This window comes from Sarcophilus harrisii, chromosome 4 (assembly GCF_902635505.1).
Source record: "Sarcophilus harrisii chromosome 4, mSarHar1.11, whole genome shotgun sequence".
Taxonomy (NCBI): Eukaryota; Metazoa; Chordata; class Mammalia; order Dasyuromorphia; family Dasyuridae; genus Sarcophilus; species Sarcophilus harrisii.
The window spans coordinates 132,079,599-132,095,104 of NC_045429.1; the positions used below are offsets into that span (position 1 = coordinate 132,079,599).

General features: G+C 35.3%; 1 protein-coding gene across 4 annotated transcripts in view; it reads right to left on the bottom strand.

Annotated features, from left to right (window-relative positions):
• Positions 1–15,506, bottom strand: part of FNDC1 (fibronectin type III domain containing 1) — a 119,051-nt gene that overhangs the window by 102,880 nt on the left and 665 nt on the right. The window lies entirely within an intron of this gene.

Below are 15,506 nucleotides of genomic sequence, written 5' to 3' on the forward strand. Positions count from 1 at the left end.
AGAAGCATGGAGAATAGACTAGGAAACCATTCTTTGAAAATATCAAAGGAAAACAGATATGAAAAACTTTTTAAGGAGAAAAACAACTAAAGGAAGAAAGAAAACAAAGGTGCATTGTTAAACTAGCATCCTTAATAGAGTGGCAAAATTTAAGTGAAGGACAACCTCGGTTTTCCAAACCAAGGATGTAGAATAATAGACTTCCCTGACAGAAATATGAGATACATGGTCACATGTATCAAAGGCAAAAACTAAATGCAGGTCTTTGAAATTCCAGCAAATAGAGAGCTGGACTGGTCATAAAGAACTGAGTTCAAATTCTATCTCAGAATTTAGTAACAGTTTTGTGGCCTTGGATGAATTACTTAAACTCTTAGCCTCAGGCTCCTCATCATTCATCATAGCACCTATTTCACATAATTGTGAAGGAATAAGAAGATAATATTTTTGAAGGACTGAGTGGGATAATATCTGTAAAGTACCATATACCTATTAAGGACAACCCTTTTTGCAGTATATATCTTGTTTTTCTACATATAGATTCTATAGCTATATATTGATCACATGTTAAATGCCTGGAGTTTTGAAGTATATTCACTGATGGCCAGAAAAAATTAATGTAGCATTCGATTAGGCATATGCCTATACTTCAAAATTAGTAATTAATACTTCAATAATAAGTAATAACTTCAGGGTTGGAAGGGATTACGATGGCCATATAGTCCAGCCCCTATCTGAAAAAGAACTTTTTCTACAATATCCCCAATCAATGTCTAATTTTTGCAGGAAAATCTCCACTAAGAGACAATTCACGACCTCCTAAGGTATTCTATTTCACTTTTATTTCTATAACATCACATATTTTTCTCATTTCAGCTTTCTAGTTTCATGTAGAACTATTTAATTCATCGTCAAATACTCAAAGGCAACTGTCACATACCCCAAGTCTATTTTCCTCATCTCCCATTTCTTTACTTGATCCTTGTATTACATAAACTTAAGACTCTTCCCTATCCTGCTTGCCTGCTTGCCTTCCTCTGGAAGACCTTGGTAATCTCTATCTTATAAACAACATTCCTGAAATATAGTGCCCAAAACTGAACACAATATTCCAGATATAGTATGAGTAGGGCAGAAAAAAAATAAAACAATGGGGCGATTATCTCCATCTCTCCATGTAAACCGTTCTTCTCCATGTCACTGAAAGATCGTAGTAGATTGGGGGTAGGAAGTCACAGATGATTCTTCCTAAGCTTACAATCTACTACCAAAGTTCATCATAGAACTTGTATCATAGAACTTCATCATAGAACATAGATTGTAAGCTTAGGAAGAATTGTAAGCTTAGGAAGAATTAGAAATAGGGCAAAATTACCATAATATGAATAATTCTTTAAGGTATTACTTCTGAATTGGTAAGAATAATTAATGATTAAAAATTAATATAACATTCAGCATGCTTTATTATTAGCTGGAACTAACAAGACACTGGGAAACTCCTATTTCATGCTTATGATTTGCAAGGTCAGATGTCTTTTAAAGTTTCTTACAGCTGTAAAACTGCCACCAAATACCCATTATTGGCCTTTTGGTTCCTAAAGATGAAAGTATTATTTAAATATCCTATCACAAATAGCTAATGAATAAGAATGAACACTCACATTTATATATAGCCCTCTAACTATTAGCTACAAAAAAAAAAAAAAACCAATAAACCCAAACCTTTCCCAAACATTCTCATTTGCTCTAAATTGTGCTACATTAAGGAATTATTATACAACAATGCCATTAAGATGGAGAAATGGGGAATGCAAAGAAATCTGAATGTACTTTTAAGAAATAATATAAAGCAAGCAATCAAAGTCAACAGAAAGAAAGAAATCTATACTAATTATAACTGCAAAAAGGAAAATTAATGAGATTGAATGAACAGTTTGACTGTGGGCTGTTTTGTTGTATCTCCAGTAGTTAGTAAAATGCCTGGTACAGAGCATGTACTTAATAAATTTTTGTTATTCAGTTTTGTCAAACTCTTTGTGACCCCTTTTGAGGTTTTCTTGGTAAAAATACTGGAGAGGTTTGCCATTTTCTTCTCCAGGACATTTTACAGTTGAAGAAAATTGAGACAAGCAGTGACAGTTGCCTTTGAGTATTTGACGATGAATTAAATAGTTCTACATGAAACTAGAAAGCTGAAATGAGAAAAATATGTGGATGTTATAGAAATAAAAGTCAAAAAAAAAAAAGAAAAAGACTTGGGAGGTCATGAATTGTCTCTTAGTGGAGATTTTCCTGCAAAAATTAGACATTGATTGGGGATATTGTAGAAAAAGTTCTTTTTCAGATAGGGGCTGGACTATATGGCCATCGTAATCCCTTCTAACCCTGAAGTTATTACTTATTATTGAAGTATTAATTACTAATTTTGAAGTATAGGCATATGCCTAATCGAATGCTACATTAATTTTTTCTGGCCATCAGTGAATATACTTCAAAACTCCAGGCATTTAACATGTGATCAATATATAGCTATAGAATATATAGGTGGTTTACTCATGGTCACAAAGCTAGTATTTGTCTGAAACTAGATTTGAACTCTTCCCGACTCCAAGCTCAGTACTCTGTCTACTGTGCCACCTAGGTGCCTATTACTTAATAAATATTTGTTGACAAAGTATCTTGAGGAGAACTTAGAGGAAGGGACTGAGGAATTATTTTGTTTTTGTTTTCATTTTATATACTGAAATTAATCTCAACATATATCATTACTCAGCAAGTTTTGTTAGTTGTATTGACACACAATACTAAATTTATAACTTTTTCTTAGAGATGAATCAGTTGAAAGGGATGAATGTTGTGTCAGTGGATGAGCCTTTAAAAAATTAATACATTTCTTCTGGCCTTCCTCCTTCTGAATAAAAACAAAGACAGTGATGGAATCATCAATTTTATTTGCCAATATATCCCTCAAACTTGAAGCTGTCTAAAGCCTTTGTTTTATTTTTTTAATAAAGCTTTTTTTATTTTCAAAACATATGCAGAGATAATTTGACAACATTGACCCTTGCATACATAGCCTTGTGTTTCTGATTTTTTCCTTCTCCCTTCCACCCCCTCCCCTAGATGGTAAGCAATCCAATATATGTTAAACATGTTAAAATATATGTTAAATCCACAATTCTCTTGCTGCACAAGAGAAATCAGATTTTAAAACAAAAGAAAGTAAATAAATAAGAAAACAAAATGCAAGCTGAAAAAACAAAAAAAAAAAAGTGTGAATGTTATGTTGTGATCCATATTCAGTTCCTGCAGTCTTCTCTCTGGGTGTAGAGGCTCTCTTCATCATAAGATCATTGGAACTGGCATCAATCATCTCATTATTGGAAAGAGTCATGTTCATCAGAATTGATTATCATATAATATTGATGTTGTCATGTATAATGATCTCCTGGTTCTGCTCATTTCACTTAGCATCAGTTCATAAATCTCTCCAGACCTTTCTAAAATCATACTCCTGATCATTTCTTTCATAACAATAACATTCCATAACATTCATATACCATGACTTATTCCACCTTTCTCCAAATGATGGGCATTCACTCAGTTTCCAGTTTCTTGCCACTACAAAAGAGCTGCCACAAACATTTTTGCACATGTGGGTCCCTTTCCTTCCTTTAAGATCTCTTCGGGATATAGGCCCAATAGAAACACTGCTGGGTCAAAGGGTATGCACAATTTGATAACTTTTTGAACACAGTTCCAAATTGCTCTCCAGAATGGCTAGATCAGTTCACAACTTCAACAATAATATATTAGTGTCCCAGTTTTCCCACATACCCTCCAACATTCATCCTTGTTAAAGCCTTTTTGTTTTAAAGGAATCTCCTATCCGTTTGCCAATTTTCATAGATTTGAAGCCATCCTCTTCCAAGTGGTATCCTGTATCAAGATGCTTCAGCAAAATGCTAAAGTAGCTCATGGGTGGGATTTTACAAGAGTAAGTCACACTAGGCAAGGTAAAAGAAGAAAGTCTTTTTAAAAGTGCCTTTTTCTCTTAGCCTCAACACATATGATACACAGGTCTCTTCACAAATTACAGAAATAAAACTACTCTTCAAAGCATTCTTTAAAGCTAAAACTACTTCCATGTGAAAGAAGCAGTTAAGTTTTCCATTTCCTCTGTAGAAAGGGAGGAATACTGTATTCAGGAAAAACATTACTGACAAGGCCACAGATATTTAGGGGAAATGAAAGTTGCTTTCAAACTTGAATAAATAAGGAAATATTTTTCTTACCATATCCCATCATTTCTACGTGGAAGCCTAGAATGCCCACATTTTATGAATAGGGATTCCCAGAGAAAATTTCAATATCAATGAGTCATCTTAGAAGAGTACACCTCTCCTCCCAAATTAGCTTAGGGTTCCTCTCAACTAAGAGTAAAACAAATAGATATATAATTTATTTCATAGTCTGGGAGTATATATTGGTGTCTTTTTCTTCTCCTCATTCCTAACACAGTATGTAATTGCATCTCCATGATCAAGGGGTCAATATCTAAAAATCTTAATGTGTGGCAAGAAATTACAGTTTCACAAAATTTATAGTGAAAAGAGATTGGAAAGATCATCTAGTCCAGAATTTCTTATAAACTTTTCCACTTGGGACCCCTTTTCACCCAAGAAATTTTTATGTGACCTGGATATATAAATTTGTAAAATAAACATACAAATCAAACATTTACTGATAATAAATCATAATTTTGCAAAAAAAAATTCAGTTATGTGACTCTCTGTGGGGTTACAACTTACAGTTTAAGAAGCTTTGATCTAATCTAAAGCCTTCTTTTTACTGGTGAGGAAACTGAGGCTCAAAGAAGTTGAAATGTATATCTAATGTTGTCAGAACACCACCTACTCCTGTTATCCACTCCAACTAAGTGCCATAGACTTCCTTAGTGCCTTCTTCTCCACACAGTATCTTGTCTGCTCCACCACCCCTCCAAAAAAAAAAAAAAAAAAAACCAGAAAAAAGCTATAAAAGACTGACTCTTGCCTTGTGGTTTACTTTTAAGTCAATCATTTTCTCTCTAAGTGGTAACTCTGTCCCTGGCTAATACATCCACCTTCAATGGCTCCTGACAATGTATCTCAAGCCCCAAAATGTTCTGTGTCCAAATACTACTGTATTTATTAAATGGAATGAAAAGGCCTCTAAGTTACCTTCCAAATGGGGATTCAAAGACTAGAATCCGAGACAATACTTCTCACTTCTGGTCATTTTACAGGTATATGTTCCAGCCCCTCAACTACATCAGAGTTTCTCCAAGAGAGGAATTCTCTTTATCCGCCCCCTTTCCGACCCTGTTTCTGACTTTTAGGCTTTGAAACCATGCCCCTATGCCAGGTACTTTCACATATACCATCCTCAAACTCATTCTTTGAAGCAACTTTTTGTATACTGATTTCTCCCATTAAAATGTAAGCTCATTTAAGGCAGACTTTTATTTTTTGCTTCTATTTATATCCCCAAGTCTAAAATCTTTCTGGCACTTAACTCAGCTAGTTTTCCCTTTGTATAAAGGATTTAATGTCCTCTGCAAATCTGTTGTGTATTCTTACTTAGAGTTCATTTATGTTAAATCATACTCGTCCCAACACAGATTCCCATGACCTTTAAGCTAATGGATTTTGCAACTGTACCAGATGATCCAAAGGAATTTGTAGTAAAAGATATGATCACTGGATATAAACCAAAAGGTTGCCAATAGAGTATGGTTTATCATAAACAGTTGACTGGATAAAAGAAAATTGAGGTAAAGCAATAAATAGACACTCCTCTACAAGAAGTCTATGGATTTAGAGAATCAGGAAGGGGGATGTCTTGTCATGGACAAGAAACTAACCTTAAAGCAGTGATTCTTAACTTTTTTGAGTATTCTGAACCTGTTTGGCAGTCTGGGGAAGTCTATGGATCCCTTTTCAGAATGATGTTTTTAACTGAACAAAATAAAATATTTCAACTTACAAAGGAAGCAAATTACATTGAAATAAAATTATCTTTTAAAACAAGTTCATGGACCTCAGGTTAAGAAGCCCTGCAGTAGGAGTCAGTGTACTGGCTGAATCTTGAAAGAAATTAGGGATTGTAAGTGGCAGAAGAGGAATACATTCCAGGCAAGGGGAGAGATTGGTAACAGGTTCAGAGATAACAAATGAAATGAAGCATCTGGGGAACATCTAGTAGACTTATTTGGCTGGAATAGAAAGCAAAAGGGAATAATATGTAATTATTATAAATTATGAAGTATGACTAAATACTATCCTATTATATCTAATTATTGCATGTCCAAAACAGTGCTCAGTATGATTTAGTAGAAAGAACATTGGCTCTTGAATCTAAGAATCTCTCCTCATTGTCTTCAAATAAGATATTTATCAATCAATTCCTGGCATTTTCATCCATCAACACTCAGGCCTCTTCCTCCTCATCACCACTTCCTGACTTCCCTAGCTTTCTTCAAGTATTGTTAAAATCCTACTTTCTTCAGGAAGCCTTTCTTAAACCTTCTTAATTCCAGAGGTTTTTTCCCCCTCTACTAATTATTTCCTGTTTATCCTGTATATTGGAGCAACTAAGTAGAATAGCAGATAGAACACTGCAATCAGAAAGATTCATTTTCATAAGTTTAAATCTGACCCCAGATACTCACTAACTGTATGACTTGGGGCAAGTCACTTAATCCTGTTTGCCATAGTTCCCTCATCTCTAAAATGAGCTAGAGAAGGAAGTGGCCCTGTCAGATTGGCTAAGATGACAGGAAAAAATAATGATGATTGTTGGAGGGGATGTGGGAAAACTGGGACATTGATGCATTGTTGGTGGAGTTGTGAACGAATCCAACCATTTTGGAGAGTAGTTTGGAACTATGCTCAAAAAGTTATCAAACTGTGCATACCCTTTGATCCAGCAGTGTTACTACTGGGATTATATCCCAAAGAGATTATAAAGAAGGGAAAGGGACCTGTATGTGCACGAATGTTTGTGGCAGCCCTTTTTGTAGTGGCTAAAAACTGGAAACTGAATGGATGTCCATCAGTTGGAGAATGGCTGAATAAATTGTGGTATATGAATATTATGGAATATTACTGTTCTGTAAGAAATGACCAACAGGATGATTTCAGAAAGGCCTGGAGAGACTTACACGAACTGATGCTGAGTGAAATGAGCAGGACCAGGAGATCATTATATACTTCAACAACAGTACTATATGATGACCAGTTCTGATGGATCAGGCCATCCTCAGCAATGAGATCAACCAAATCATTTCTAATGGAGCAGTAATGAACTGAACTAGCTATGCCCAGAAAAAGAACTCTGGGAAATGACTAAAAACCATTACATTGAATTCCCAGTCCCTATATTTATGCACACCTGCATCTTTGATTTCCTTCACAAGCTAATTGTACAATATTTCAGAGTCTGATTCTTTTTGTACAGCAAAATAACGTTTTGGTCATGTATACTTATTGTATATCTAATTTATATTTTAATATATTTAACATCTACTGGTCATCCTGCCATCTAGGGGAGGGGGTGGGGGGGGGGTAAGAGGTGAAAAATTGGAACAAGAGGTTTGGCAATTGTTAATGCTGTAAAGTTACCCATGCATATATCCTGTAAATAAAAGGCTATTAAATAAAAAAAATAAATAAATTTCAAAAAAAAAAAAAAAAAAAGAGAGAAGGAAGTGGCAAACCACGCCAATATCTCTGCCAAGACAAGCCAAATGGGGTTACAGAGAACCAGATAAAACTGAAAAATAACTTATTGATTTAACAACAAGCATGTGTGTGTGTGTTTACACACACACACACATACACACACACACACACAGAGCTTGTCTGTACATAATTGTTTACATGTCTCCCCCATTAGAATATGAGCTCCTTGAGGGAGGATCTTTCTTTATATCCCCAGAAGTTAGTACATTATCTGACACATAGTAAGTAATAATATTTGGTATTAATAAAAATTTATGTATTGTATTATATATTATAATAAATACTTATTGATTGGCTGACTGCATCTGTTTTGGAAGACATCCTATGTAGGATGTGGTTGGCATTTGAAATCTCATTTACTAAAGTTTCCTTGATGGGATAACTTTATTTTTTGATTTATTTATTAAATAAAGTGTTACTTTATTTCTTCTAGTGTTACTAGAATTATAAGAATTGTAGGTTTGAGTAGGAACTCAAAAACCAGATTTCCTGGCATGGAATCAGAGTTCTTTCTTCTTTTCCTCTGTCTTCAATACCCCTTTTTTTCCTCTTCCTTCTTTTTTTCTTTTCTACTTATTGTCTACTGCTGAGCACTCAAAGCTTAGCCTTATCTCCACTTAGAACCACAGAGACTTCAAATTTTTAATGCATATTATGAGGGTGAAGATGGCATAAAAGTTTTTAAACTAATTTTTTGTCTACTAATGAATAACCAAATTGACTAATTAAGAGAATTTTTACTTCTTGATTTCTCCTATGATGAAATTTCCTCCAATTAATGAAAGAGGAAAGGGGAGGGGGCAGCTGAAGAAGCATTAGCACATTAGAGAATTTACTTCCAGGTAAATGAAAATGACATTAATTTTGTTTTTCTTTGCCATATAATTCACCCAGACTTCCAGAATCTTTCAAAGTACAAAGATGAAAACATAGAAAACTAGTCTTGACCCTAAAGCAAATTAAAGTCTCAAAAGGAATTAGATAGATACCCCAGCAATAAACCGCAGTTACTGCTGCTGGTTGCTCTTGTTGGGATGATGTATGGATTCCTTCATATGAAGGAATGTTTGAGTGAATTGCTATGCCACTGGAATGCCATGAGCGCCCTCTGATGACTAAAGGATTTAGAAACTACAATTTTCTTGAGATTCTTAGAGGGGAAGGAGGAAGAAAAGGGAGCCTCCCACCTCTCACAGAATGAGAAGCATTTCTTGAAAAAAGGAAAATTCTAAAAACAATTCTTGAAAACTCTTAACTGTGTGAAGAAGTTTTTTGTTTGTTTTGTTTTTTAGCAGACATCCTTCCTAGGATTCCATTTTCAAGGGGGGCACAATATACATTAATAAATTAATTCATATTCATGATAACCACCACTAGGCGGGGGGAAGGGGAGAGGAACTTCCATGGGGAAGGGAGAGAAAGCTTTGAGAAAAAGGAATTGGCCATCACTGACTCCTATGGATCGTGATGATGATGATGATTGATGATGGTTGGGATGGTGGTGGTGGTGATGTTGATGGTGGCAACAACAATAGCAGCAATGGTAAGCTAACATTTATATAAGACTTTTATTATTATTATATTATATTATTATAAGATTCACAAAGCACTCTACACATGTTATGTCATTTAACCCTCACAACCCTGTGCCTACTTTGCTTACTTCAATAATTTGTTCATAAGTAGTCCTTAAAGGACAAAGACCAAGTCTTGTTGTAGAGCAAGCACTCCATAAATGTTGGATATAAGAGCAGTGGCAGTGTGGCCAGTGAATTATAGTCACTGGATCATAGATTCCGAACTACAAAGGATCTCTCTCCTGAGAGAATAAAGAGGAGCAAGACACCTAGTGGTTAATTGTGGGACTTGAGGTACTACACTCATGCCATTTTGTGACTCAATTCTGGACCTACCTCAGTTTTCTTCCTGTTCAGTTATGGGTCTAATTCAAATTCTGTCCTGAGAGAAAACTTCAATCAATTGTGGCAATTAGGAGAAAACTTTATTGCACTGTTTGAGCCTAACTCTGTGTGACTGGGACCTCTATCTGCTGCTTATATACCCTTACTTAGGAATCTAATTTATGTTGACCAGAAACTCATTCAGATTCAAAGATTGAGGCAAGAATTTTCCTCACAATCATACATCTTGAGCAGCCCATGTCTTATCTGAAAACTGGCCCCAAATTGGTCAATCAGTTATTTTTCCATGTTACTTCAATTGTTTATCAATACTTGGGAGGAATGAGACATCTCTTCTTCTGAATTCAGGGAACAGCAACTGTTACCTCCCAACTTGGAATACCCCTAATCTTTCATCTAATTAGAAATCAGTTTACCTAATGTTGGGTTGTTTCCCTTTTAATTAATTGACTTATTTGATTAATTGTTTTTAACATATAAAAGTCTGCCTGTATTTAGGCTTCAGGTCTAAACTGAGAAGATCTGGTCCCCTTTTGTTGGACAATTGTTATGTATTGCTTACTAAATCAATATGTTTAGAGGATCAAACCTTTGTTTCCTCAATAGTTTCATTTTTAACTCACCATACTCCCATTTATTTTGTACAACCCCATAATTTTTACAATTGCTGGAATTGAATCCCAGAAGGATTCAGGGACCTATCCAAGATGACAGGTAGCAAGTAGTAGACAGGTTTAAGTAACTTGCCAGTAAGTGTCTGAGGCCACATTGAACACAGCTCCTTCTAACTTCAGAACTAGGACTCTATATATGGCACTCTAGTGGATGGAGCAATGGGCTTAAAGTCAGGAAGACTCATCTTTCTCAGTTTAAATCAAGGTCCAAGTTGTCCATGAGAGTGATGTAAAGTGTCCTTTTAAGTAAAACCTTACCCAAATGAAAGTAGGTATACATGATACTTCAGCCTTTCTGTACTTTAATCTGCAATAATGATCCCCCCAAATGCTCTTGTCCTCTCTCATTTTCTCCCTTCCTAACTATCTTATATCTTTTCTCTACAGACTTATACAAAGTGCTCCAAAAGTTTTAATGTAGTTTTAAGCATTTAAAGCATAATTATATGTGACATTTACACATAAATATGTACACGATGTCACTTCAAATGGCATATAAGCTCCTTGAAAGCATAAATCGTTTTACTGCTTTTTATTTCTTTCACCAATATTACCTCAATGCCTGGCACATAGTAGGTACTTAATAAATATTTTGAGAAAGAGAATTTACTGAAAATACTCTAATTTTCTTAGAGCTTTTGCTGTGAATCTCTTTATCACATTCTACCTGGGATTATACTTAACTTTTGTCCATGTAGACTCCTCCCTATTAGATTATAATTTTTTAAAGTCAGGGATTAGATCAATTTTTATCTCTCTATCCTGGAACTTCTCACTGTGTTATGTATACAATGAATGCTTAATTAGCATTTGTTGGAATCAACTGAATTGAATGATTATAAATCCTATCTAAGTTGATTATAAATGTTATATATATACATATATATAGACATAGATATAGATATAACTATAGATGTAAATACAGACCTAAAGAGATGATTGAGATAGAGAACCAATCAAACATTGAATAATTATTATTTGACAAATAGTAAGTACTTAGTAAATGATTGTTCACTGAATGACTGCTATGGTAAAGACACTCATTGATATCTTCCAGAGAAGGGTGCAAATTATATGAGCAATGATATTGAGCATCATGAACAAGCAAAAACAGTTTTTCATTTGATCACATGAAAAATATAACTATAAAAATCATATTAATAGTGAAATTTTGATATCATCAGATAGCAAATAAAGTAAATGAAAGCTCAGCATAGTGGAAAGCACTCTGGCTTTGAGTCAGAAAATCTGAGTTGGAATACTGCCTTCTGCTACTTACAATAAATATAATCATGAACAAATCATTTCTCCCTAGGTGTCAATTTTCTCATCTATACAATGAGAGAGTTGGATTAAATGACCTCTTAGGTCCCTTCTTAGACCTCATGATTCCATGAACCTCTCCATCCAGATTTATTTCTCTTCTATTTCCTTTCATAAGAAACTTCTTAGCAGGTTCTGTGGTAAGAAGAGAGGTTCATGAAGCCTGTCCATAAAAGACAACAATTTACCAGCCCTTTCTACTGTTCACTATTGTTCCTCTGAAGCTGATTCAACCAGAGCCTTCCCTAAGGAAAACTTCAAATCAGAGAAAGTTTGTCTTGGAGACCCTGCTACCTTGGTTCTTCTACTCCTCCCCCAACAGGATTCCAATCTATTCTACTAACAAGGACCTTCTTCACTTATAGAGAATAATTAGTACATGATTTTTTTTAAAATGTTTCATAAAATTTGTGAATGAGGTATTGAACCACTTTACTCTGAGACTTAAGATAGAAATCTTAAGCATCTGTAAGAGACCTCATCTAGCCCAATGCTCCCACTTCCTTAATTATTTATTTCTCCATACTCTACTTAAGGATTCCCATTTCTCCAAGGCCCCAATTCCAAATAATATGTATAAACAAAAAGCAATTAGATGGACAAGTTGGAGGAAGGTGTTAATGACCTATAATTTCTTAAAATGTTCCGTCTGCATTTTTTTTTCTTTTTTTGAACATAAAATCTCATTGATGTAGAGAACCTCTGGTGAAGAATTTTTACCAATACAAGTTAGAACCTGTGGCAATCTTAAAAAGAGTTGCTTAGGGGCACTAAGGGTTTAAGTGTCTTGGAGAGACAATATGTATCAGAGGCAGGACTAGAAGCTAAGTCTTCGTGATCCCAAAGCTAACTATCCTCTAATTTGCTGCCCCTTGATATCTGCATTTGTAAAGTACAAACTGGGCTAGGGATTGGTTAAATACAAAGAAAATTCAAAGAAATTAATCTCTTGGTGAAATTTTAAACAATGTATTGCCATAAAATTTCAAATATATTTTAAAACAAAAAATCACTCAAATTCTAACCAAAAAGCGACTGTCTGTCAAAAATGATATACCTAGCCTGTTTTTCTAGATCATGACAAAATAAGAAAAATTAGCAAGGACCCAGCAAATTAAAAAAAATAATTTGTTCTTGTTCAATAATTTTAGTTGTGTCTAATTCTTCATGTGTGGTTTTCTTGGCAAAGATAATGGAGTGTTTTTTGCCATTTCCTTCTCCAGCTCATTTGAAAGATGAGGAAACTGAGGCAAACTAAGTGACTCTCCCAGAGTCTCATAGCTAGTGTCTGAGGCTGAGTTTGAACTCATCTTTCTGACTTCAAGCCACTGCGCCACCTAGCTGCCAAATAACAATACCACTTCTTTCTCAACTGCTCTTGAATCGTACCACCCACTCTTTCCTTGAGAAAAGATCAGATATTCTGTTTTAGGTCACAGGAAAAGCAGAAAAGGAATCTAGTCATATGAATTTGTGGTTCAGAGAAAATTGCAATAGCCTGGCAGCCAGATGCATTAGGGATTGAATCCAGAACCTGCTATTCACTACCTATGTGACTTTGAACTTTTCTCTGGGTCTCAGAGAAATTATAAAATGAAGACTTTTGATTAGATAACACTAATACTGTTTTCAATTCTAAATCTATGACACTTCTCACCTTTAAAAGTTTGCCCTTAAATTTGTGAAAATATTTTTAAGGGACCTCTATTTTTAAAAAGATTAAAGTTGCTAGAAAGTAAAGGATTTTAAAAATCTTTGCACAAAGCTTTAGTAATTTATGAACTTCAGTTTACTCTAAAAATCATTTTTGGAATTGTGATCATCTGTCACCATCAAACTACAACTCTAATAATATCAAGTTTTAAATCGATTATAGATACAGCAAATTTAGACCTCAGAGTGTCAGGTGTGGGGTTTTGTTTGTTTGTTTGGCTTGGCTTATACAATTTGACTATCTACATTAATCAAATTAAGCAATGATTTGTCATATCTCTACTTAACTATATGATGTATAGATGAAGCATCTAAGTCCTGTGAAGGATGATACTTTAACTTTTTAATAGTGAAATACAGACAGGAAACTTTTCTACAATAGCAGATGAACTAAATTATTTCTTCCATAATTATATGGCATGCTCTATGGACTTTTTTGCAGCATTATTTAACTTAAGCTTGATTGTCAGTCAGCCCAAAATATGTTTGTCTTATTTTATCCACTTCTGGACTAGAGATCATTTAACTATGAACCCCATGTCAACATGGTGAAGAAGAATGCCAGAAAATATTCCAGTTCTAGCATTCCACAGCTTTGTTGTGATTTATGGAAAGCAAAGCAGTGGCAAAAGGAGAAGGAAATATGATGTAAGTCAGTGGACTACTAGGAACAAACCCTGGTTCCCAAATTATGGCTTCCAAATTCCAATACTGTTGCCTGAACCAGGTGCTTGAAGGTGAAACAGTCATAAGGGCATTTTAGCAAAAATTTCAATGTCAACTTTCTAGAACAACACAGTTTCATTAACTCCAAGTTACTATGGTTAAATATATGCATATATGCCGTACCCATATATAAGAAAAGTGGGTGGGAATGGGTTTTTGGAAAGCATTCAAAAGTGTTTTTTTTTTTAATTCAGTACATGATTTCTTTTTTTAAAAATGTGTTTCACGAAATCTGTGAATGAGGTGTTGAACCACTTCATTTTGAGATTTATTTAGCAAAACTTTAAACTTGTCTGAGATGGACTCTAAATTGATCTTTCAACTCTAATGATCTATAATGATTATGCCACCAAGAAAAAGTCCACAAGGCAAAGAACCCCAGCCTACTCTCATTCCTTGGAGGGTTTTCCCCCTGAATTCTATTTTAATTACAATCAAAAAGCAAAGGATTCATATTCCATATCATCAAGCAAGAACCCCTAATCAAAATGGGCTTTCTTCTCTTGACTGGGAGTGACTCCTATCAACAAATATTTCAGCTTTTTGGACTCCTACAAACTGATGACATAAAAAATGCCCACACATGTTTTTAAAGTGAAAAGGCCTGCAAGAGAGGAGGTGGGAGCAGAAGCCACTAAATGCTTTAGAAGGAAAGAAATAAACCACGACAAAAATGACTTTTAGCCTCTGAGAAACGTTTTTCCCCCCAGAAGCTTACAGAAGCATTGACATTTTTAAAATCATTTCAGCACCCACAGCATCCATCTCCGTTTTAAATCTCTGATTTCAGAAAAGTCCTCAGGAGAGCTAAAATGTGTCCTTCCTTCCCCAAGCTCTCCTCCCCAACCTCCCAACACCAATTCCCTTCTCTGTCATTCCCACCTCGTTGCCCCACAAAGTAATGGAGGTTTCGGTGGGAAGAGGAATATCACAACAACCCTTTATCCTGATTAGAAACTTCCTACGAACAACCACAGTGGCTGAATGCTCAGTACAACGATGCCTGTAGTCTGACACGGACTTCCTTCCCTAACAAATTTTGTTCTTTCTCAACTCAGACATGGGATGGTCCCGCGGGAGTCCCCAGTTTCTCCATCGAAGTTCCTCTAAGAAAATTCTGCCTGCCCTTCTCTTTCCGAAACTGTCTCTACCCTTGCTAACAGGTGAAGCGAGGAAGAGGAACAGTAAATATAGGAAAACCCACTCAAATCCTCTGGAGCTTCCGCGCGCAAAAGCGCGAATCCCGCGCGCCAAGTGAGCCTTCCCGGTCCTATGGTACTTGGGAAGCTACATCTCCGTGGATTCCTAGTCAAACCGAAGCTGGAGTCGAGGATGGTATTGGTGGCCACCAAGTGTACGTTCGC